This window comes from Trachemys scripta, chromosome 1 (genome assembly GCF_013100865.1).
Source record: "Trachemys scripta elegans isolate TJP31775 chromosome 1, CAS_Tse_1.0, whole genome shotgun sequence".
NCBI lineage: Eukaryota > Metazoa > Chordata > Testudines > Emydidae > Trachemys > Trachemys scripta.
The window spans coordinates 235,253,190-235,275,939 of record NC_048298.1 but is presented as its reverse complement, the minus strand read 5'-3'; the positions used below and the strand labels follow the sequence as shown (position 1 = coordinate 235,275,939).

General features: G+C 41.0%; 1 protein-coding gene across 2 annotated transcripts in view; it reads left to right on the top strand.

Moving 5' to 3' along the window:
• The window catches only part of ST6GAL2 (ST6 beta-galactoside alpha-2,6-sialyltransferase 2), a 261,514-nt gene that overhangs the window by 80,750 nt on the left and 158,014 nt on the right, over nucleotides 1–22,750 (top strand). For both annotated transcript variants that reach the window (XM_034758062.1, XM_034758065.1), the window contains exon 2: nucleotides 10,109–10,207. The gene's annotated coding sequence lies outside the window, so the exon portion shown is untranslated. The remainder of the gene's footprint in view (nucleotides 1–10,108; nucleotides 10,208–22,750) is intronic.

Here is a 22,750-nt window from a genome sequence, read left to right as displayed (position 1 = left end):
AATTGGTTCACCACTTCAACAATACACCAGCCTTTGTAAACCTGAGCAGATTTGCCCCACACTTCATACAAACTCACTGGTAAAGATAAACAAATGTATTGTCTATAAAAGGTAGATTTTAAGTGATATTAAGTGATAGGCAAAAAGTCAGAGTGGTTACCAAAAGAAAAGTAAATATAAGCACGCAGTCTAAACACTCAACCCTATTGGACTGGGCAACATCTAGATTAAGCAGTTTTTCTCACCCCACTGGATATTATAGTCCTTAATATACAGGTTTGTTCTTTAAACATGGGCCTGTCTCCTCTGTTTGAGTCTTGTCTTCTTCTCAGTGTCTTAATTGCTTGCAGCGAAGGTGGAGGTAGGAGAAGGGCCCAGTATGTGTCCACTCTGTCTGTTTTATACCGTCAGTCCATGTGCTTGGGGAGCACAAGTCCAGGCATGTGGGGGGGCATTTCCAAGAAGGGTTGAGCAATTCCCCTGGTGTGGCCTCATGCAGGTGAGTCTCACTGGACAGCCTGTTTGAGTATCGTTCCCAGCAGTCCTTTAATTCAAAGCGATGTCACTTACCCCAGTGGCTGGTAGGGGCACTCAGGCCATCCTGCTACTCTGGGTTCCAGCCCGGAATCTTTCAATCAATGGCCGAGGTTTGCACAGTCCTAAACCTTGCTGCCATTTCCCTGGGCTGCTTCCTAGTCTACCTCTATAGGCTTCTTTCTCCACCACTCCTCTGGGGAAACTTTCCTTCCTGGCCTGGATCCCAGGGCTTCTACTCTCCCCCTGGGTTTCCTTCTTTCCCTGTCTAAGTCCAGAGAGTGACTGCAGCCTTCTACACTGAATCCCTCTTCTGCCCTCACTTCCTGACCTTATACCAGCCCTGCCTGCTCCTGACTAGCTGGGCTCCATCTTCAATAAGTGCTTGCCGATCTAGCCAAACTCTCCTATCAGATTACTTAACCCATTCTAAACCACATTATCTCTTTCTGGGCTAATGTGGGTTGAACACCCCATCACAAAATCATTCAAATGTCACATGACCCCCATCAGTACTCATTACCCTGTATTTGTCAACATTGAATTTCATCTGTTATCACACTGCCGATCCACTTTCCTTTGTTAAGTCCCTCTGAAATTCTTCATATTCTTCTCTAGTCTTGTCTAAGTCAAATGGTTTTGTGTCATCTGCAAATTTTGCCACCTCAAAAGTCTGTATGTGGGTAGGTGAAGGCACCCATTATTACTGTTTTTTTAAAGCTGTTTTTCAATTTCTCCATGTAAACCAGATGGAATTAAATTTTACTTGGAGATTATGAGTTCATCTGAGCCTGAATTGCAAAGCAAAACTCATAAGATGCAATCTCATGTGAATAAAAACAGAAAATAACCACATGTACCCATGCAGAGAAAATGGCTGACTTTCACTCAGAAACTTGGGGATAGATACTTACCAATCTGCTGGGAAGTATGTTCTATCTGTATTTATTTAGTATGTGCCGGGGAAAGTTTTAAGGACAACAAATGGAAATGTCCCCAAAGTCCATATAACAACTTGATTTTGGGTGGAGGGAGTTGTGCTTGGACGCAGCTAACATCTTGCCCTACATGCACACACATTCTATCCCCTCTTTTCTTAGGCTTGAGGATATAGCCAGATGATTACTACATATTTCTAGTTAAGCAAAGCATTAAATTCTGTGTTTTAAGTTTACTGAAACTAACTATTCTTCACCCATCCAACAGCATAGGTGTCTTCTCTCCAAAAGAGGGAATTAGTTTCTTGTGAAGCCATTACAACTAATCTGACCATGCTATTAGAGACTATAAAAATGATTAAAACTGTACAAAGAACTCTTGTCCAGCTGTTAGCTGATTTATCCACTAAACCATGAGCAATTCTTAGCATAAAAGTGTAATTGGCCTGTTGAGGTTTCAGACTTGAATTACCCACAGGTTTACCGTAAGATGATTGGAATGCAGTATTCCATATGGTGAAGCACTTGGCTGCTAGGATAGTCTGGGAATATATAACAATAATAAGAACCTTGGCTCATAAGAATCAGGTTGGAGATTAGGAAGAAAACTTTGGTAAAGATAAAGAACTTAAATAGCCGTTTGTTATTTTTTTCGTCTGAAATACTATGAAAGTGACAATCTTGGTGGTTCATAAACACATGTCCTGCTATGTGTCATTAGGCAACTGAACATTTTGATTGCTTTGTTATCAGACCTGATAATATGATTAAGTCAAAGTTTCTGCATTTGCTTTTGTGCATTTTCATATATATGATACATTGTTCTAGCTTAACTGTAATAAATGAAAAGAACATTCAGTAACGTAAAGGACATCTCTATCTTGCAAAGGAAAGCTAGTATCTGTGAATCAAATCTTAGCAAACCTCATATTTTTAATTTTTTAAATCTCATGTACATATTTACTATAAAGTCATCATTCAAATCATGCTAGCATTTCCTCTGAATCCTGTGAAGTGTTTGATTTGTCCTAGAGTTCTCAGCTAGCGTACCGTTTCTGTACATACAATATTATATTTGTGTAGAAGCTCTCCATAGCAACTAATGAGCTCCTGAGGGTAAGAAAAGAAATAAAGCTCAAGTTTGATTTACAAAAATGAAGCAGTCATTTTCCATTTTTAGTGCTGAGTTTGAAATGATTCACAATTCAGCTGCATTGTCATTAGATTCCTGTACAACTGACATGGGAAACTTAAGCTAACCCTTAAACCACCCTACTGTGCTCTTAGAGAACTACATTAGCAGCCTCCATACATGCTATATGTGGAGCAGTATTTGTGCTGTGTGCCTTCATTTTTCTATGAATAGGGGATACCCCTTGCAAGCTACATGAGTAGTACTGAGGAGTGGAGTGTCTAAGCTGAGCTGTAGTAAGGAGTTCACTGTCAGCGATGTTAGGGCTATTTCATTACTACTCCTCCTCCAGGATATAATAGCAGCCATTTAATTTTATGTTTGCTCTGCATCTGCCTTGTCTTTGTTCCATCATACATTTTTTTTCATCTGTTTGTTATTTGAATTCTGAAACTACAAAATGGAATCAGAGTCAAAGTACAACAGGAAAGTAGACTGGAGGTATTCCACAGAATGTCCTGTTTGTGATACCTAATGGCACATCCTATCTGATAGCTGCAAAGGATGTCTTTCTGTAAAGCACTTTGTTTTTGCAGAATGGGGTAGGAGCTAAGGTAGTTGCTTTCGCTCTTTTTAGGAAAGGGAAAAAAATAAAAGTGTATTAAATTGATTGTAGTCAGGGGCGGCAGTCAGGCTGCCTTCGGCGGCATGCATGCAGGAGGTCCGCTGGTCCCGTGGTTTCGGCAGCAATTTGGAGGCAGGTACGCCAAAGGTGCAGAACCAGTGGATCTCCCTCAGGCATGCCGCCGAAGGCTGCCTGACTGCTGTGCTTGGGGCGGCAAAATATGTAGAGCCGTCCCTGGTTGTAGTCCCTGAGTTTTACTAGTGATCATCTTATTATCTTGATGGTTGTAATCTCTTCAGAACTCTCTCCCCCTCTCCAGGCAATGAGCCCGTATTGCCCTCTTTTGCCTTTTCCAGAGTCTCATCTTTCTCTATATCCCTTCTGCATCAGAATCTAGAACTATCCACTCTTTGTTGCTCTCCATGACTTTGGTGTATCCAAAAGATTTCCTATGTAAGGTAAAATTTAGGATTCCTTCTGAGAGACAAACATAGAAATTGTGAATGGAAAAAAACAAAGATCTAGCCAGTTCTCCTTCTCTTTTTGGCAAGTGTGTCATGCTACTCAACAAACATACATACACTTAGGATTCCAAGCATATATCCATCCTTGCTGTAAATGCATCACAAACTGTACTACTTTCCAGTCACCATTCTCATGAGAAAAAACTCTTAGCTTTAATTTTCTCTTCTACTGCTCTCATTTGTGACTATGTATTATCCTCCGGCACTGCAAATAGAACTCTTATTTTCCTACTATAGATTTCTCTTCAAGTATCTGAAAACTACAGTAAAATCTTCCCTTTTCCAGCCTCCATTTGTATGTGATAAACTTGTTGAAATACTACAGGGAAGGGTGCTAGTAATACCTAAGCTTTATTTCTTGAGCCTTTCCTCCTATGGCAAAACAGCCCTTTCATATCACAAACCAATCTCCTTTCCTTCTGAAACTTCTCTAAACCCTGGATAACCTTTTCTATAGTGTGTGATCTAAACTGTATGCAATATTCCACTTGTGACCCTACATATACTCTCTTTGAATTTGAAACATGGTCTGTTATTTATCCAATTTATGATCCTGTTGGATTCCTTTACCAACATTATGCATCATGATTCTGCCTTCATTGTATTACTCAGAACCAAAATCCATTTATTTTCTCTCATCCGTTTCATGAATATTTAACTTCCCCACACACCCATACCAGCCTATATATAACACATCAACCATTTCCAAACAATGAAAATGATTTCCCAGTTACCCACTCTATGAAAATTTCACCTTTTACCTCACTAAAAACGTTGTGCTGTTCTCCTTTTTGTTTTTGAATGAATGTATACATTCGTCCAATGATAATTTTCATCATTTTAGACTACAAATACAGTTTTATTGGGATTTCCCCCTGAAAAACTGCATGAGGTCTTGACCAAGTAGGCCCAAAGAAAGTTTAAAAAAAAACCCCAAAATAAACCAAGACACTGGAGTAGGACACAGGCGGTCTGGACTCAGTTCCTGACTCTGTCACAGCCTTCATGTGTGATGTTGGGTAAATCATGTGGTCTCTCTGTGCCTCAATTCCCCATTTGTAAAATGGAAATAATACTTCCTTTCTCCCACCATTTGGTGTTGTTTATTTAGATTGTAAGCTCTTCAGGGCAGGGACTCTTACTGGTTTATATAGCCCCTTGCACAGTGTGGCTCTGATCTCTGTTGGGGTCTCTGGGCACTAATCTAATACAACAAAATAATAATACATACACTTCTGGTGGCCCTCATCATCTGCAATAGCCTGTCTTTCTGTGGGGAAAGGCTAGCACCCTGAGAAAGAAGAACATCAGGGTTCAGGGCTGAGTCCACTTTTGGCACTAGTGACAGCTTTGTTTTTATTAAACAGATTTTCTTCAGGCCCAGGCCTGCAGGAATGCCATCAGAATGAACAAAGTCTTTCAGCCATGCAGAAAGCCAGTTTTAATACAGGTAATTAAAAATGGATGTTAGGTTGTGTTAAAATTCCATTTGAATTTACAAACGCCATTGTGGGTTTTACGAAAACACTACAATGCAGGTTTCTAATTTTGCTTGTTTTGTTGGCACTGGCAATTCTATTGTTCAATTCAATTTCTATTGTGCCCATCAAAGCATTCAAAAGACAGAATACTTGGATGAATAAAGTTTATGTAATTTCCTGAAATTCAAATTAAAAATATCTTTCTATCCCTACAGTTTTGGCAACATGGTAATACCCTTTGATTAATGATTTTTTTCCTGTTTCTTCAAGAAACTTTCTCCAATTTCCTTGTCAAATGCTGCTGATCATCTTAGAATATCAGAAAAGGCAAAGTTAATAAATTGCACATAATGGTTTCAGCACAGTTGAATTTACTATCACCAGAAATTCCTTACCTCCCTCCCCCCCACTCCCCGCACACACACACACTCTTTTGCTATTAGTCACTTCAGCCTGTCCTTGCCGCAAGCTAAGTAAGAAAATGTCAAAGATTTTTCATCTCCGAGATCTGATGAAGTTATACCCAGTTTCTTCCTTCTGAAGCCTAGGCCTTGTGTGTGTTTGTGTTTAGTGTTCCTGTGAATTGATGAGGAAGGCTTTCTAGTTTAGCTGCTTCACTTTACGTAGAACCAGGAATTAAGACATGCTGTGTTTGCCAATATCTCCTGGTATTCTTCTAGAGGCATATGAAACCAAGCATTTCCTGAACTGAATCTGTAGCATGTTAATATCTAGTTATCTGTGTAATTATAGAACTGATAACCAAACCCCAAAGAGTTTGGAGGTTTGGTTTGGTCCTGAGGAGAATAAAGAAGATAAAGGATTATCTGAAATGTTGTCATACTTAGAGTAGTGGCGTCGATTTAGCGGGTCTGGTGAAGACATGCTAAATCGATGGCAGAGCGCTCTCCCGGCGACTTCAGTACTCCACCTCAACGAGAGGCGGAAGCTATGTTGTAACTTACGTAACTTAACTAGTGTAACTTAGATTGACTTACAGAGTTAGTGTAGACAAGGCCTAAGTCTAAAAAACACTCTGGCTGGCACAAATAAGATAATTGTGCATACAACTCCACCCTTTGTTTTCCTTGGCTATTCAGACTGTAAGCTCTTCAGGGGCAGGAGACTGTATGTGTGTGTATAGCAGTTAGCACAATGGGAACCTGATCTTTGTTGGATGCTATTGTAATGCAAATTATTAACTATTACACTGTTGCCAAATGTAGACTTGTAAATGGCGATGACAACTGTGAGCTATAGACAGCCGCAACTGAAGGGGACTGGAAAAACTGAAGCATGAAGTCAAGACACTGTTAAAAAAGAACAGGAGAAAATAGGTGGAAAATGAAAAGGAGGTTACTCGAGAGGGAAAGATAACTAATAAATGATTCAAGCACACAAGGATCAAGAGGTCAGTGCAGGATATGGTAGGGCCTCTTCTAGGAAAGAAGGGTAATTTACTGATGTAAGAGATACACTAGAAGTGCAAAAACACCAAAATGAATCCTTTATCTCCGTGACCGTTTTTTGGGAAGGATGGGGAAAGATGCCAGGAACAGAGATAAATTTCCCATGGGAGGAAAGGGGGAGGGGAAGAGGGAGAGAATAAAAATTCAGGCCATAAAGGGAGATCAAAATAGATTCTAAGATATTTCACTGTGAACATGTCACATGATTTGTTTTAGCTATGATGGAAAAATTAAGCAATGTAATAGTAATTATATATAATATGAAGATATATTATCTTGAGTATGAGATAGCAAATAATTCTTAAAATGCAGTTCTAGTGTAAAGAGCAACTGTGTGATAAACAGCACCTTCTTACTCCAGAGATCTGTGCACAAAGATAAGATTGTAGTGTTTATTATTTCAGTACCCTCTCTGCACTCCATCCCATGAATGCATAAAAATTGGCACTTGGGTCCCCTGCAATTTCTCCAAAATGATTTTTGACTGATCTATTTCTCTTTAATTTTTTTTGCATTGCTCTTTATTCTCACTTTAAAAATCTCCCCTCTTTCAGTAGTCCAAGGTGTGAGCATCTGTTTATTTCTTGAAAGAGAAAATCAGGTTTGATCATGAGGCACGTTTTCTCTCACGCACTAAATAACAAAATCTCTGCAGTAGGCCCGAAGGGGGAAAGTTTTAAAAAAGATCACTTTCAAAAGAATGAAATACGGCCTTTTCAAGGCTTTGGTTCAAGTACTTATCAGTAAAGAGCACTCCAGAAACCTTTTATCCCATCAAAGCACATGTCCTTCTCCTTCACTGATGGAGCTATAGAGAAAAGGCCATGCATAAGTTGTGTTGCTGTGGCATAAATAATAAAGATGAAGACAACTGATTATTTTAAAAGTCTGCCACAAATACAATTAGCTGAGTCCACTGCTGGGTTTCTACTTATGTTTTGACTAGAGAAATGTTTCACTGCAGCGTCTACTAGTGAAGGGCTTATAAGTTTCAGAAAGGACAGCAGGCTGCTGTTGCCAGCACAAAAAATAAAGATGACAGGCTTTTCCATATCAAGACACTTTCCTGTCATGTTTTTACAATCAGTGTTTGACTTAAAAAAGAAAAATCTTTTCCCACTTAGTATGGCTGAGACAGCAGGTGCTCTTATGAAAAAAAAAATCATTTTTGGTGCCTAATATCAACCATATGCTGGCCCCTGAAATGAGAAAAACTGAAGAGTGCAGTAAATTAAAATATGCTTATCCCACTCAGGCTCCTGAACCTTTGAAGTCAAGTGATGAGTCGGCTGTAGCAATGGAGTCTTACAAATACCAGAGTGCAAAACTGTGGTGGAGCAATGGTGTGGTTTGAATGGGGAAACAGTGAAGCACTGAAGCAGCAGTGCCTGGGGGCTGGTATGCTGGGAAGCAGCTCTTGATGCTCCCTGCGGTGCTGTTCTACTGAGAGATGTATAGAAGGGAGGGGCCATGGCTGGGCCATGGCGCCACACAGATCTGACCTTCCCACCCTGAGCTCCTCAATATATCCAGCAAAAGGAGAATAGGGCAGTTTGTGTCTTCTATACCTTGTAATGGACTACGGTGCTATCCAGTGAAGTCAATGGAAAGATCCCCACTGATTTCAATGGGCTTTGGATCAAGCGCCACACAGGCAGAGACATAATTACGTAAGAACAACCATATTAGGTCAGACCAATGATCCATCTAGCCCATTATCCTGTCTTCCAACAGTGGTCAATGCCAGGAGCTTCAGAGGGAATGAACAGAACAGGCAATCATCGAGTGATCCATCCCGTATTGTCCACTCCCAGCTTCTGGCAAATAGTCCAGAGACACCCAGAGCATGGGGTTGCATCCTTGACCACCTTGGCTAATAGCCATTGATAGACCTATCCTCCATGAACTTTTCTAGTTCTTTTTTGAATCCTGTTATAGTTTTGGCCTTCACAACATCCTCCGGTAACAAGTTCCACAGGTTGACTGGGCATTGTGTGAAGAAATACTTCCTTTTGTTGGTTTTAAACCTGCGGCCTATTAATTTCATTTGGTGACCTCTAGTTCTTGTGTTATGAGAAGGAGTAAACAACACTTCAATATTCACTTTCTCCACACCAGTCACAATTTTATAGACCTGTATCATATGCCCCCTAGTCATCTAATTTCCAAACTGAAAAGTGTCAGTCTTTTTAATCTCTCCTTATATGGAAGCTGGTCCATATCCGTAATCATTTTTGTTGCCCTTCTCTGTATCTTTTCCAATTCTAAGATATCTTTTTTGAGCTGCGGTGACCAGAACTTGAAGTATTTGAGGTGTGGAGATACTATGGATTTATACAGTAGCAATGGGATATTTTCTGTCTTATTATCTATCACTTTCCTAATGATTCCTAACATTCTTTTTTTTACTACTTTTTTGAATATTAGGCCCACAGTATTTTGAAACAAACATTATTACTGTTAGGAACCTATGGTTATGTAGTTTGGTGTTTCCCAAATGGCAGGTCCTGATCCACCGGGTGAGTCACAGGAAGGTTCTGGATGTGCCGCGGGGCCCTAGGCAAATATACGCTTCTCCTGGGCGAGTACAGAGGGGAGGCCCTGGGATGAAATGTGTTGGAAAGCAAATCCACCCTGTACTCACCCTGCAGCAGCAGCTGCTGTCCCACGGGTCTGCTCCCAGTTCCCTCCTCCAATCATTGCAACCTGGCACACACTCACAGCCCCACTCACTCAAATTTGCCTTGGCTACCCCTCTGTCACCTCTCTTGATATTCACCCCTTCTTGTCAACTGTTGAGAACAGGCCACTTCCACCTTAATTGATTTGGCCTCGTTAGCATTGACCCCCGACTTGGTAAGGCAACTCCCATCTTTTGATGTGCTGTAATATTTATACTGCTTACTGTATTTTTCACTCCATGCATCTGATGAAGTGGGTTTTCACCCACGAAAGCTTATGCCCAAATAAATTTGTTAGTCTCTAAGGTGCCACAAGGACTCCTCGTTGTTTTCACTCTCATAGTGTTGCTTTGGGTGACATGTCTAATGTTGGCATCTCCCATGCTTTATACATGCCTCTTCCCTATTTCACTGTTGGACATAAGTGAAAAAGAAATTGCAATGTTGCCATCAATGGCTGGTCTTTCTGTCCCTCTAGCTTCCATAGTCTAAGTTATGTGACAATAATAAAGTGAAGTGTCTAGACACTTGTTTTTATCTTTCCCAATGGGTACTATGATCCTTTCTTATAAGCTATATTTAGTGATCCATTTTTCTAAGAACCATTACAGTTCATATTAAATATCCTTAAACTTTATACATATTCATAGATTAAATTAAAAGTCAATGTAGTGCTGTGGAAAATTACAGATTAACATTCCCGAATTTCTCTATTTATCCACAGATCAGGGACAACGTAAACCGTGGCAGTTCAAGCTCCCCTCACATCCTTCCACCTGCTTGCCCCAAGACTGATCCAAAGGACTACTTCTAGGGTGAACAGGTAGGTCACTGTCCGTGCATTTTCTTTAGCACCTGTGCTAAGGCATTCAAAAAGAATTCCAGAGAATACTAATCCTGGGGATGGAGAAGCACTTCTCATCATGCATCTACTTATCGGAAACAATCGTTATAATTTCTGAGCCTTGTTGGCCTTTTTGATGAAAAATGATACCAGTTGTGACACTGGCATTATCAAAGTCCAATAAAAGGCTTCTTTAAGTTATTGTGTTTTAAAAGGTAACATATAGAGGAAAGTATTAAAATACACAATTAAGCATAAAAAATAATGAACGTGTGAAACGAAACAAATGGCATAACAAAAACAGCTCATTCAGTAGCAGAAAAACAAACAAGAAATGATAACAAAACTCTCAGTAAGGTTTGGTCTACACGAGCAACATATGTTGGTATGACTACATTGCTCAGGGAGGTGGATTTTCCACCTCCCTGAGTGACGTAGTTATACCGACTTGACACCCCCCCGCGCTCCCCCCAGTGTTGACAGTGTTATGTCTACAGGAGGGCTTCTCCCATCGACATAGCTTTTGGGGTGGTGGATTAACTATGCCAATGGGAGAAGCTCTCCCATCAGCACAGGTAGTGTCTTCACTAAGCACTGCAAGGGTGCAGGCATCTGTAAGCGCTGTAAGTGTAGCCAAGCCCTAAATGCTAAAGGACAGTAGTTTGTGACCACTTTCCCTCCAAAGCTAATACTGACTAACCATCAAAGACCTTTGGCATTTAATAGTTGAATGGCACTGTTCACATTCTAAAAGGTTCTCGGCTGGGTGGCTTGAGTGGTCAAAAAGCCCATTAGGTTATTGTGGTAGAATAAGGTTAACATCAGCAATGGACAAACTGCAAAAGATTTAGAATTTGGGTTCTGTCCAGATAAACACCTAATAGTCTGGAGGATTATCCAAAGCTTATCAAAAACCCCTTGAGTTTGCAAAATTTAGCTGGCAATCTCACAGGAACACGTTTTTCTCATGCTATTTCCAGCTAAATATTACAGACTTGATTTGGATAAGCTTCAGATGATCCAAACTTACGGGTGCTAATCCAAATTGAACTGAACCTCTAACCTTTGGAGGGTTTCCTGACACTATCAACACTTCCGAATGACAAAATAAAGAGAGAACCAAAAATGAAACAGCCAAGGAATTAAGAGATAAAGAAAGAAAGCCACATAGTAAATAGAAAAGTTTTGCCATAAAAGCAAAAAGGAAAACATATTGCCTCCTTGAGCAGAATGTACCAGTAGCATCATGTAAAGAAACAACTTAATCAGTTTTTGATTTATAGAGCTGTAGCAAGAGGGGGGAAATTCTCAAGGCTTTGGAATACTTTTATTTTACCTTGCTAGACCAAAAACAGATTAGTTTCCACACATAAAATGTTTACAGTGGGTTAGTCTATAATGCGGACAGGACAAAATCTCAGATTCTGAAATGAGGGAGGCTACATTGTGTGAGTTACAAATAAATTGTATTAAGGCCTCTAAGGATGAGTATAAAAAAGTGTAAAACTAATTTGAAAGCACATGTATAAAAATTACCGTGACTGCAGCCTTTAAATTGGATGCTGCAAAAAGAAAGTTACTAATGATCGTTCTGATGCTGCTACCCTCAGAGTCTTGAGATTTTTGATTTTTGACTTCAAAGGGAAGAAGGATCAGACCCAATCTTTGCAATATAAAGCTTTCTTCATGATCAGTCTGCAGAGCAACAGGTATTGCAGCTCTTTCATGTGGACTGAAAAATATGCAAAGAGAAGTTTCCAGCTGACACGAGTTTAGCTCCGATTCTCTGACTGGGCCAGCAGGAGGTTCTCTTTTGGATCATGATCTGTTGCCTACAGACCACAGAGGTCCTGGTCCAATTTTCAGCTGCCATAACATTGATACATACTCAACAGGCTAAATATTCTGCTACTGTAAATGGACTTATCTCCAATGACACCACTGGATTTTCACCCATTTGTACCAGCAGACTATTTGGCCTAACAAATTCAATCCCGAAAAAGAGGATTTGCTCTCGGGTCTTGTAATGTTTTGAAAACTGATATCTCAGGATGCTGTGGTTACTGCATCATAAATAGCTGAGTGGAATATTTGCAAAACATTTGTCACTGAATTTTGCCTGTTTTCACAATAGCAACACTTCTGTAACATTGTGGTATTTTTGCAAAATGTTTCACATTTTTAAAAAGTGAAGTTTTGTGACATATTTTCACTGAAAAATTTGCAGCTAATATTTGCTTAACTTTTTTTAGTTGGGTTGATTGGTGAGAGGTCGCATGGTATAAATTTTGGTTCCTTGATTGGTTGATCCAGTCCTTTGTATTTAGAAGGGAGGCAGAAACCATTCTGATTGCGCTTTTTGGAAGGATAGGCTATAATTAGGAGTCTTCCTTTCAAATAATAAAGCAAAAATTAGTTCATCTTTTTTTACATCAAAGCAAAACTGATCCATTTGATTCACAATTTACCATGTATTTCCCTTTCATTACCAATACATACTATGCCAGATGAGTGTTTGATGTGTCACATTTACATAGTGTATACCTATTCATAGTTTTAACTGTCTGTATTTTCCTGAAAGGTTTGCTATATACTTTGATATTTTCCTCATCCCACATCAACTTTGATCTGACAAGAGTTTATTGCATCAACAATGGCTTTGTTATAGTCTATCTGCTTGCATCACATTTGTTATGTTGTGTTCTAATGGCAACTGCTCACTGAGGTCTATGCAGTGTAGGTGTAGCCGTGTCAGTCCCAGGATATTAGAGAGATAAGGAAGGTGAGGTAATATCTTTTATTGGACCAACTCCTGTTGGAGAGAGAAATAAGCTTTCGAGCTGCACCGAGCTCTTCTTCAGACCTGAAAGCTTGTCCCTTTCACCAGCAGAAGTTGGTCCAATAAAAGATATTACCTTGTGATGTTGCACTCTATATGCTTTATAAAATATGTTTGTAAGTGTGAATATGTTGTAACTGGAAAATGCTTTATGCAAAATGTCTCTTGTAAGGTATCATTACAAAGCTTATCATTTACTGAGTGTGGCTATCCTATTTGTATGAATGTATCATTCTTGTATCTGAAACTAGGAATATGAAATATAACTCTGAGGTGCTATTGTAATTATGCAAAGTGTAGGCTATTAATGGTGGTTTGGAATCTTGATGGCTCCCATTGACTGGACAATTGACTGTAGATGGCTCTTTTACCTGCAAGCCTCCACTGCATACGTGTGGGCCAGTCCTGAAAGAATGGAGGAGGGCTCACAGGACATGTGAACATGTCACATGACACTGGAATCAATCTTTAACCTGGTGCTTTTCCATTTAGAAGGAGGAGTGGGAACCCAAAGAGAGACAAGGGATTCCCGCCTTGAGCCAAAGCTATAAAAGGGGGTGGAAGAGAACAAAGGGGGCTGCCAGTCATAAGAATTCCCCTAGTTACCACTTGAGCTGGAACTAACAAGAACTGTACCGGGGAAAGGATTGGGCCCAGACTGGGAAGAAGTCTAGACTGTGAAAGACGCTTTTTGGAACATCTGAGGATGAGATTTACCTGTATTCATTTTCTTAATGTCAGTGTTTCTCAAACTGGGGTCGCTGCTTGTGTAAGGAAAGCCCCTGGTGGAAAAGTCCGGTTTGTTTACCTGCACCGTCCATAGGTCCAGCCGATCGCGGCTCCCACTGGCTGTGGTTTGCCGCTGCAGGCCAATGGGGGCTGCTGGAAGCGGCGGCCAGTAAGTCCCTTGGCCCACACCACTTCCAACAGCTGCCATTGGCCTGGAGCAGCAAACCGCGGCCAGTGGGAGCCGCGATCGGCCGGACCTGCAGATGGGACAGGTAAACAAACCGGCCCGCCAGGGGCTTTCCCTACACAAGCGGCGACCCCAGTTTGAGAAACACTGCTTAATGGAATAGGCTTAGACTTGTGTGTTTTGTTTTATTTTGCTTGGTAACTTACTTTGTTCTGACTATTACTTGAAACCACTTAAATCCTATTTTTATACTTAATAAAATCACTTTTGTTTATTAAGTAACACAGAGTAAGTGATTAATACCTGAGGGAGCAAATAGCTGTGCATATCTCTCTAACAGTTTTATAGAGGGTGGACAATTTATGCGTTTACCCCCTGTAAGCTTTATACAGAGTAAAACGGATTTATTTGGGGTTTGGATCCCATTGGGAGCTGGGTGCTGGAGACAGGAGTACTTGCTAAGCAGTTTTCAGTTAAGTCTGCAGCTTTGGGGTCATGGTTCAGACCCTGGGTCTGTGTTGCAGCAGATTAGTGTATCTGGCTCAACAAGACAGGGTTCTGGAGTCCCAATCTGGCAGAGAAAACGGGCTCAGAGGTAGTCTCAGCACATCAGGTGACAGTCCCAAGGGGGTCTCTGTGACCGAACCCATCACACCTCACCCACACTGAGGCCTACTCAGTTGAGTAAGGCCACCTTTCCACACAACAAAGAGGCACTTTTGCAGCAGCAACAGCACTGGCCAAAAAAAGAAGAAAAAAAGGAGACATAAGCACATCTTCAAAACAGGCACAAGTATCCAGGGGTGGGGAGAGGGGTGTCACAGCAGGGAACAGAAGGAGAGGCGTAACATCAGGAGCATGGCTTCCTGATCACGTCACATCCCATCCTAGCAGACTTAGAGAGCTGCTGCAGGCAAATGTCTGGCTAATTTTGACTAGAATTAGCAAATAATCAGGGACTCCGGATATGTTTTGAGTCCAGAATCTAGGGGCACAGTTTGTTCATACAGAGGCTAATGTTGATTTGTTGTTATTGCTGTTTATTTATATTGTGGTAATGCCCCCCAATCAAATCCTTGTGCTAGGATCTCTACAGCATATAAGAAAACAAGATCCATGCCCTGAAGATCTTATAGCTTAAAAAGACATAAAACAGACAGAATGTAGGGGAAAGAGGCACACCAATTGGCAATCAGCAAGTGTCTCTAGTTTAAATGGTAAAGCCCCATCTGCATCATCTGTGTGCTCTCTCTCACACACACACACACACACACCAGTCTGTCGGTCGGTACTCCTTGATGAAGAAGGAGCTTCTCCTATGGGCTGGTTCTGCTCTCCTACCCTGCTACAAAATCTGGAGAGGAGGGTTCATTTCAGCAGGATTCATCATATCTGATATAGCCAAGAAAATATTTCCCCCTATTTTGCCCAGCTCATCGTGGATCTGTAGTTATTGTTGCAGCCTGCATTATTAGATGGCTAAGACACTTAAGCTGCACGAATGATTACAAAGCTGTAATTGCTGTACTTAATTAGATCTTGTGCAGGTCTAGTGAAGGGTCTAGAGTCAGTGCATGTCACTGCTATATTGAAATCTTCTTAATGCATAGCAAACACGAAAAACCAAATGGTCCAATGCAAAGTGCAAACAATTCACTGCCAGGAACATTTCTGCATTGGCAGGGGAGTGTAGAAAATGACAGTCGTCGATCTTTTCCATCTCTGATATCTATATTTCTGTACTCAAACTGCTCTGCTGCTGTTCCACTACCCCACTTGCTGTGCTAATTCTAGTGGAATATATGAAACTGAAACACTCTGGGAGCTCATTCTGCTAGAGGGGCCTGTTACTGTGCTTTGGCAGCAGTTGGCAATCAGGCTTAGCCGCTTTGTATTGCTCATTACAACTTACTAACCACTGCCTCTTTGAAAGGCTCCTGTGGAATTTCACTTTTGAAATGGTGGGTCTGTCACTAAAAATAGAATGCAAATGCTAAACTAATGACAAAGCAACAATTAAAATTGATCATCCGTAACGCCAAGAGAGCAAGGAAATGCCCAACAAAGGCTACCGTGGGATTCCTAATTCACACAACTGTGCCAGGATTTCATCGAAAGGGCTTCGAAACTTCTTCTTCTTAATATATTTGTACTACGGTAGCACCCAGGAACCTTTTCCAAGGATCAGGACCCTGCTGTGCTAGGAGCTGTGTGGATAAATGTCTGAGACAGTCCCCATCTCAGAGAGCTCACTATCTAGCTGTCAGGCGGATGCAACCGGTGAACAAAACAGTCGGTGGATGTGAGTTGTCAGGATGGGGAAACAGTGAAACAATAGAGGTTAGTAGAAATTCAGAAGTCATGGCTCATCATTTGCCTAACCAGTGCCAGATTGGAGTGATGTGTAGGCGTCCCAGTGGAAGCATATTTTGAGGAGGGATTTTAAAAAAGAGAATGGGGAGGGGTATAAGGAGTGGGGTTTATAAACCTTCCCCTGCCTGGTGAGAGGTAGTGAACTAAATGCACAGAGGTGTTTGAGAGAGAATCAGACAAGTGGGTGATTGAGGCTGCCATCACCGGCAGGGCAGAGATGGAGGTGGACATCTGGACAAGTTAGTAGATCTGATAGATAGGATGAGACTAAAGGGGGAAGGGCCTTAATGGCAAAGGCAGATGCTTGTGTTTGAGGTGATAGTGCAGGCAACCAGGGGAGGGACACAAACAAGGGGGTGACATGGTCAGAGCAGTGAGCAAAGAAGATGATCCAACCCAGAAGCGTTTTGAGTAGACTTAGCAAAGGGCAATGTGGCTGGCATCAAACCCAGAGAGGACGAGATTACGGTAACTGAGATGTGAGATAATGAGAACCTGAACAACAGTCTTGGCAGACTGGTCAGAGAGAAAAGGTTGAGAGCGAAAGGTTAGGTAATACAATACCTAATAGAATAAAGTTAGGGCCTGTCTATGCATGGACTCATTCCTGATTAACTCAACATGTGGATCCTCTTATTCCAGAATAAGAGTGCCATGTTTCTGCTAAGCTTAGCACACATTCAACGTGCATCAAGCTAAACAGGAACAAGGCACTCTTATCAGTAATAGTTAAACAGGAAAAACTCCATTTGTAGACAAGCCCTTAGTTTAGGATGCTCTGTCAGCCTAGCAGGAAAATTCCATTGATTTGCTACTAAATACCACAATACATGGGTTACTTTATATATAAACTTATCTATATCTAGCAGCAAAATTATTATTATTAAAGTAATACCGGTGGACATTTCAATATTTCTGTGGCAGTATATAGTGCTGAGTTTATTCCCTGGATATTGGCATCTATGCTGCCAAATGTATGTTTCATTAAGGCTATATTCTGGGTGTCTCCATTTGTCATGCCTAACTTAAAACACCTTAAAAGAGGCCTGATTTTCAGAAAGAGCTGAGCGTCTACTCTCTCAAAATCAAGACCCTTTGAGGAATCTCAAGTTGGCCACCCAAAATCACTGGTCCCTTTTTGAAATCTTAGTCCTAAATGTGGTGGAGGGAATCCCATTGATTTGAGTGGGAAAATGCTCAACTTTAAATACTGTAGATAGGGTATTGCTGCAGTAAATGAGAATGGATAATGTGCTCTCTTCCCTACCCCAAAGAACCAGGGTTCCTATGAAGTGTTTTTCTGTACCTGAATATTTTTTTTATATCTCCTCAATAACTAGTCACCTTATTTTCCATTAATCTTAGTCAAAAATCCTGTGATTTCCTTAATACTTGCGTAATACCATGTAGATTTGGGGTCCTACCGAAATATAAATAGTTTAATATCCGAAAATAAGGAAAGATCTAACAAAACCACTGTATGGCAAAATCTCATAGCTGGCTACCATTGAAAGTATTGTATAGTCTTGAAGTTGTTTTTCAGTTATGGTGACTCATCTGAGTAACAACAAATCCTTTCCAAATATACATTCCAGGGCACATTTAACAAACAAAACACAACAACATTTTGTTTACAAAGATTTCCATTTGAATAGTATTCTGCACACTTAAATAACCATCCATATGCAAATTAATAAACATATTGTTTGGTTCCTCTTTTTCCCCGCTGATGGCACCACATTTTTTTATTATTATTATTATTTATTATTGTGGTATCTAGAGAGCCCAATGAAGGATTGCGCCCCTTTGCTAGACTCTGTACAAACATAACAGCCTGGCCCCATTGAAGTCAATAGTAGTTTGCCACTGACTTCAATGGGGCCAGGATTTCACCCACAGGGCCTTCAGTAAGGGATTCTATACTTCTTCCACTGATGATTTCCTTACTTTTGCAGCTTTATGTCTGACTTCAGCTTCACTTCAATATGTGTTTCAAATTTTCAAATGGACACACAATTTCTCAACTGCAAAGACAGTTTTTATTTCAGGCCAGGCTTCTCATGAGCAAAAGTAAATTTCCTACACAATATAGTGATAGCCTGGGAAACTTACATTTTAATAAAAAATGATCATTAACAAAGGAAAGTGTGTGGGCTCATCTGCACGGGGAAATTGACCAGCATAGCTATAGAGGAATACTTATTACAGAATATCTATGCTGGACAGTTTCCTCCATGTAGATAAGGCCTATGATTCACCATTACATTTCTATACTGACTAAACTGGAGCTGGTCCATCCTCATCAATGACCTAGGTAGCTGGGTAAGTGTTACTCTGAGCACATTTAAACCCCTTTGGCCTCTTGCATCACAACCATCAATAAGGCGACAAGGTCACCAAATTTCAATTTGCTCACAGTGAATGGACCATATAGAAAATCTCACTTCTTTAGTCTCTTTTAGATGACCTGGTTTAATGCACTGCAAATGAAGACCCTGGAGGATAACAAGAGCTTAATACATAAGATACAGGGAGAGGGGGGGGGAATGCTGCTGGAAGATGGTTTTAGTTGTCTTTAATGACTCCTCACTGCAAACCAATGATCTTTCAGTAGTATTTGTTAATTATCAGAATAGTACCGTAGCCAATTTTTGCTCCCAGGTCCACAATGTAACCAATATAAAGGAGGCTATGTCCCTGTATGTGCTGTCTCTCCCCCACTTAGTGGGCAAGGGCTTCCAAAATGCACACTACAGCGCAGAATATTTAACTGAGACAAAGAGTCTAAATGCATTGCCTTATGTCAATACTGTATGTAGGGTTAAAATCCAAAAACACACAGATTTCATTTGGTAAGGCTGTTTCACAAAATAAATGAGTATGCTAAATTAGGCAAAGCCATCATTGTCTGAACTGGCAGTGGTCTGGAAGCAGGACCCTTTGCAGTGTGTTATCTTATGGCTGAACAGATTTACTTGCTGCTTAGGAGAAAATTTAGGAGGAAAAAAAGAGGGTTTTATCCAACTCAATCAATATTAGTCAATATTAGTCTGCATTGACAGAGCTAAAAGACAATTAGAGTGCACTCACCTCTTACTCTAATTCTGTAGTGTCAAAGATCAAATCAAATTGCAACTAATGAGCAGCTTTCTACCACTGGAATAATGGATGCCTACACTGGGCAACAATTAGCAACTTCAGCCAACTGAATTGCAATCAGGGAACTAAAACCAACTACTGTATTATTTCAACAACTGCTGACTGTATCTAGTTGCTTGCAGGATGATGTACTGGCTTCTGCTAAATGCCCTCTGAGATACAGGGCAGCTACGTATTATATGGGGAATTGCATTCCAATTTTATGGCAACAAATCTCTTTTGTTTCTGCAAATTCAGCAGAGCTCTCCACTAGTTTAATCTCCTATTCATCCAATTTGTGTAAGGTGCTGAAAAGGATATGAAGACAAGAATGTCAGATGACACTGTCATTCAGATTGTTTGGTTATGCAGCATACGCTGTAGAACAGAAATGTATTTTTTTGTTTGATTGTTATTTCACTGAGATGGATAGATAGAACCTGCCTGAACACTCTGCATTATAGTTGCATAACACATTGTGTCTATTTAGTTTTTGGCATTTCTGTGGTGTTGTTGCCATTGGCATAGTATTTGGAGACCCAAACATTCAACCTTCCAAGAAGCAGATTCTTTGGGGATATTTTAGGAAAGGGTTTGCTTTGAAGATGTAAGAAAGCAACATCACAGAACATAAAAGGCCATCTATTTTAATTTTATTTTTGTGTTCCATAAATTTCTGCTACTTTGCTCTGTCCATAAGAATATATCATACCATTCATTCTCCCCTCTCAATGTTCACATGACATTTTTAATATATTTATCTGATATTAGACAAAGGCTTAACCTGTTTTAAACTGAACCCAAGTTCATTCAAGACCACACTGATTTCTGTACTTCAGTTTTACCTCAATCCTCCTCACTCTCCCACATTTCTCTCTTTTCTTCCCTTGCTAACCTTTCCCCTTCCCCGCTCCTCCGCCGCCGCCACCACAATTAAAATTAATAGATGCAAATCCCTCTTTACATTTACAAAGTAAAGCATTTAGGATTATGTCGCTTGGATTGTATTGTGCCCTACCTGTATATTCTTCAGATTATTATTTAGCACAGAAGGTCACATCAACATCTGGTCAACTCTTCATGTTCATGTTACCCCACCAATACCAGCATGCTCTGGTATAACTGTCAAATGATCTCATTAAGTTTTGGCCTTCATGGAGAAATCTATGAGGAACCCCATAGGGAATACTGATATGTTTGAGGTCTTCCTTTGAAGACACATTGCCTCTGATCTCAAAAAAAGACTGTGAACCTTCTGATGATTCTTCTTTCCAATCATATCAATATCCAGCAGTGCTGGCACAATCCTCACCATTGCAGCATGAGAGCTCTGCTATAATTAATCTTTATTCTGCTGATTTCCTTTCATGAGTGATTTCCTTTCTAGCTATATATTCAATAGAGAGGAAGAAAAACGAGCACTGAGGTGCAGCTCGGTTTCTGGGTTTATGAAAATACATAGTGCATGCTGGCCAAACAGATTCTCAAAATATTAACCACCTTTCTAGAAACCGCTTTTTCACACCTATCAAGCAGATTCTGTTAAAAATAAACTTATGAATTATAGAAGAGTTTTTGCCTCTTTAGTCCATAGGAATTAATTATTTGATTTTAAAATACATTAGCCAATATGCTTCCCACTTGCTACTAAGGATTTAGGGGACCAAAATCAAGGAGAAAGCCAGAGTGATACCAAGCAGAGTGTGTGCTGGATGCTTCCCCTTCAGTCTAACCTCCCATTATTACCACTTGTTATTGTACAGTATATACTGCAGTATCTCTCAGTGTCCCCAGTCCCAGCAGGGTCCCATTGAGTTATATAAAAACACAGGAAGATGCAGTCCCTGCCCCAAAGAGCTTACAATCTAAGAGGAGCTTAAGATCTAAGCAGCATCTGTTTGGTCCCCGAACTATGTGTAAGAAGTAAACAGGCCACAGTTGAGGGGAAGAGCCAGATGGCCAACAACCCACAGGAAAAAATTTGGAAAATTAATGGAACCAGTGGCAGTAAGTGCATTTGGCAGAATTACAGATCCGGAGACAAGCCTGGCCTTGCCGTGATACCTTGGCTGACAAAGGTTTGCAGGGGAGCATAAAGGAGAATCCCTCCACCCAAATGTTCAAGAACTCCAGGGTTGTGAACCTTGATCCTATGGATCCAAAACTCCTAGTCTTCCACTGCCAGTAGGGGTGCTAATCCCATGTACCAAGACCTGGTGTATACTACAAATTTAGGTTGATATAAGTTGCCTTGAGTCAACCTAGTTGTGCATGTGCCTACACTTATTTGTCTTTCACTGATGAAAGCTCTCATTACAACAACATAGTAACACCACCTCCCTGAGTAGCATTGAGCTAGGGTCAATGTGCTGATGCCAACACAGCATAAATATAGACACTGTGTTGCCTATGTTGACTTAACAGACGTCCCGCAACTGTCCGAGAATGCCTAACACTGACCGCTCTGGTCACAGTTGTGAACTCCACTGCCTAAGGGTCACAGAGCCTGGAAGGCTCACCCCCCTACCCCCGCTCCCCGCACACCTTTAAAACCTCATGCATTTTTTAAATGCTTTTCCTGATTGCCCATCTTGACAAGCCCACCTTGCAGCTCTCCATTGTTGTGTGCTACTGCCCAGCTGATAATGCTGGCTACACACTCCAGATGTGCTCTGGTCTAGCTATTGGATCTCCTGGGCCTATGGGGAGAAGAGACTGTGCAAACACAACTATGGACCAGCCATAGAGGCATGGACACCGACAAGCAGACCGCATGAGGGATGGAGGAGAAGGAGTATGACCGGGACCAGCAGCAATGTCACGTGAAAGCGAAGGAACTGTGACAAGCATATCAGAGAGCTAGGAGGCCAGCAGTCAATCCCATGTCAAGCTGCAGACCTGCTGCTTTTACAACAAGCTGCATGCCATACTTGATGGAGGCCTAACCACCATTCTGCATGCCACCATGGATACCTTCCAGGAGCCGGAGCCACAGACCCCTGGCATGGACTGGAAGCAGGAGGTGGAGGAGGAAAAGGAGGAGGATTGGGGACATGTGATTGGGGGGTCCAGCTATGCCCTGAGCCAGGACCTGTTTGAAATTCCACTGTGGTTCAGTCAGTCCCTGCAGTCAAGCACAGGAGAGCCCTAGGCAGGGAAAGGAACCTCAGGTAAGTGTGTAAATGTATTTCCCATTACAGTGATGGCACCCCCAACTTAGCAGGACACAGGTATAAACTTAATTAATTTACTCATA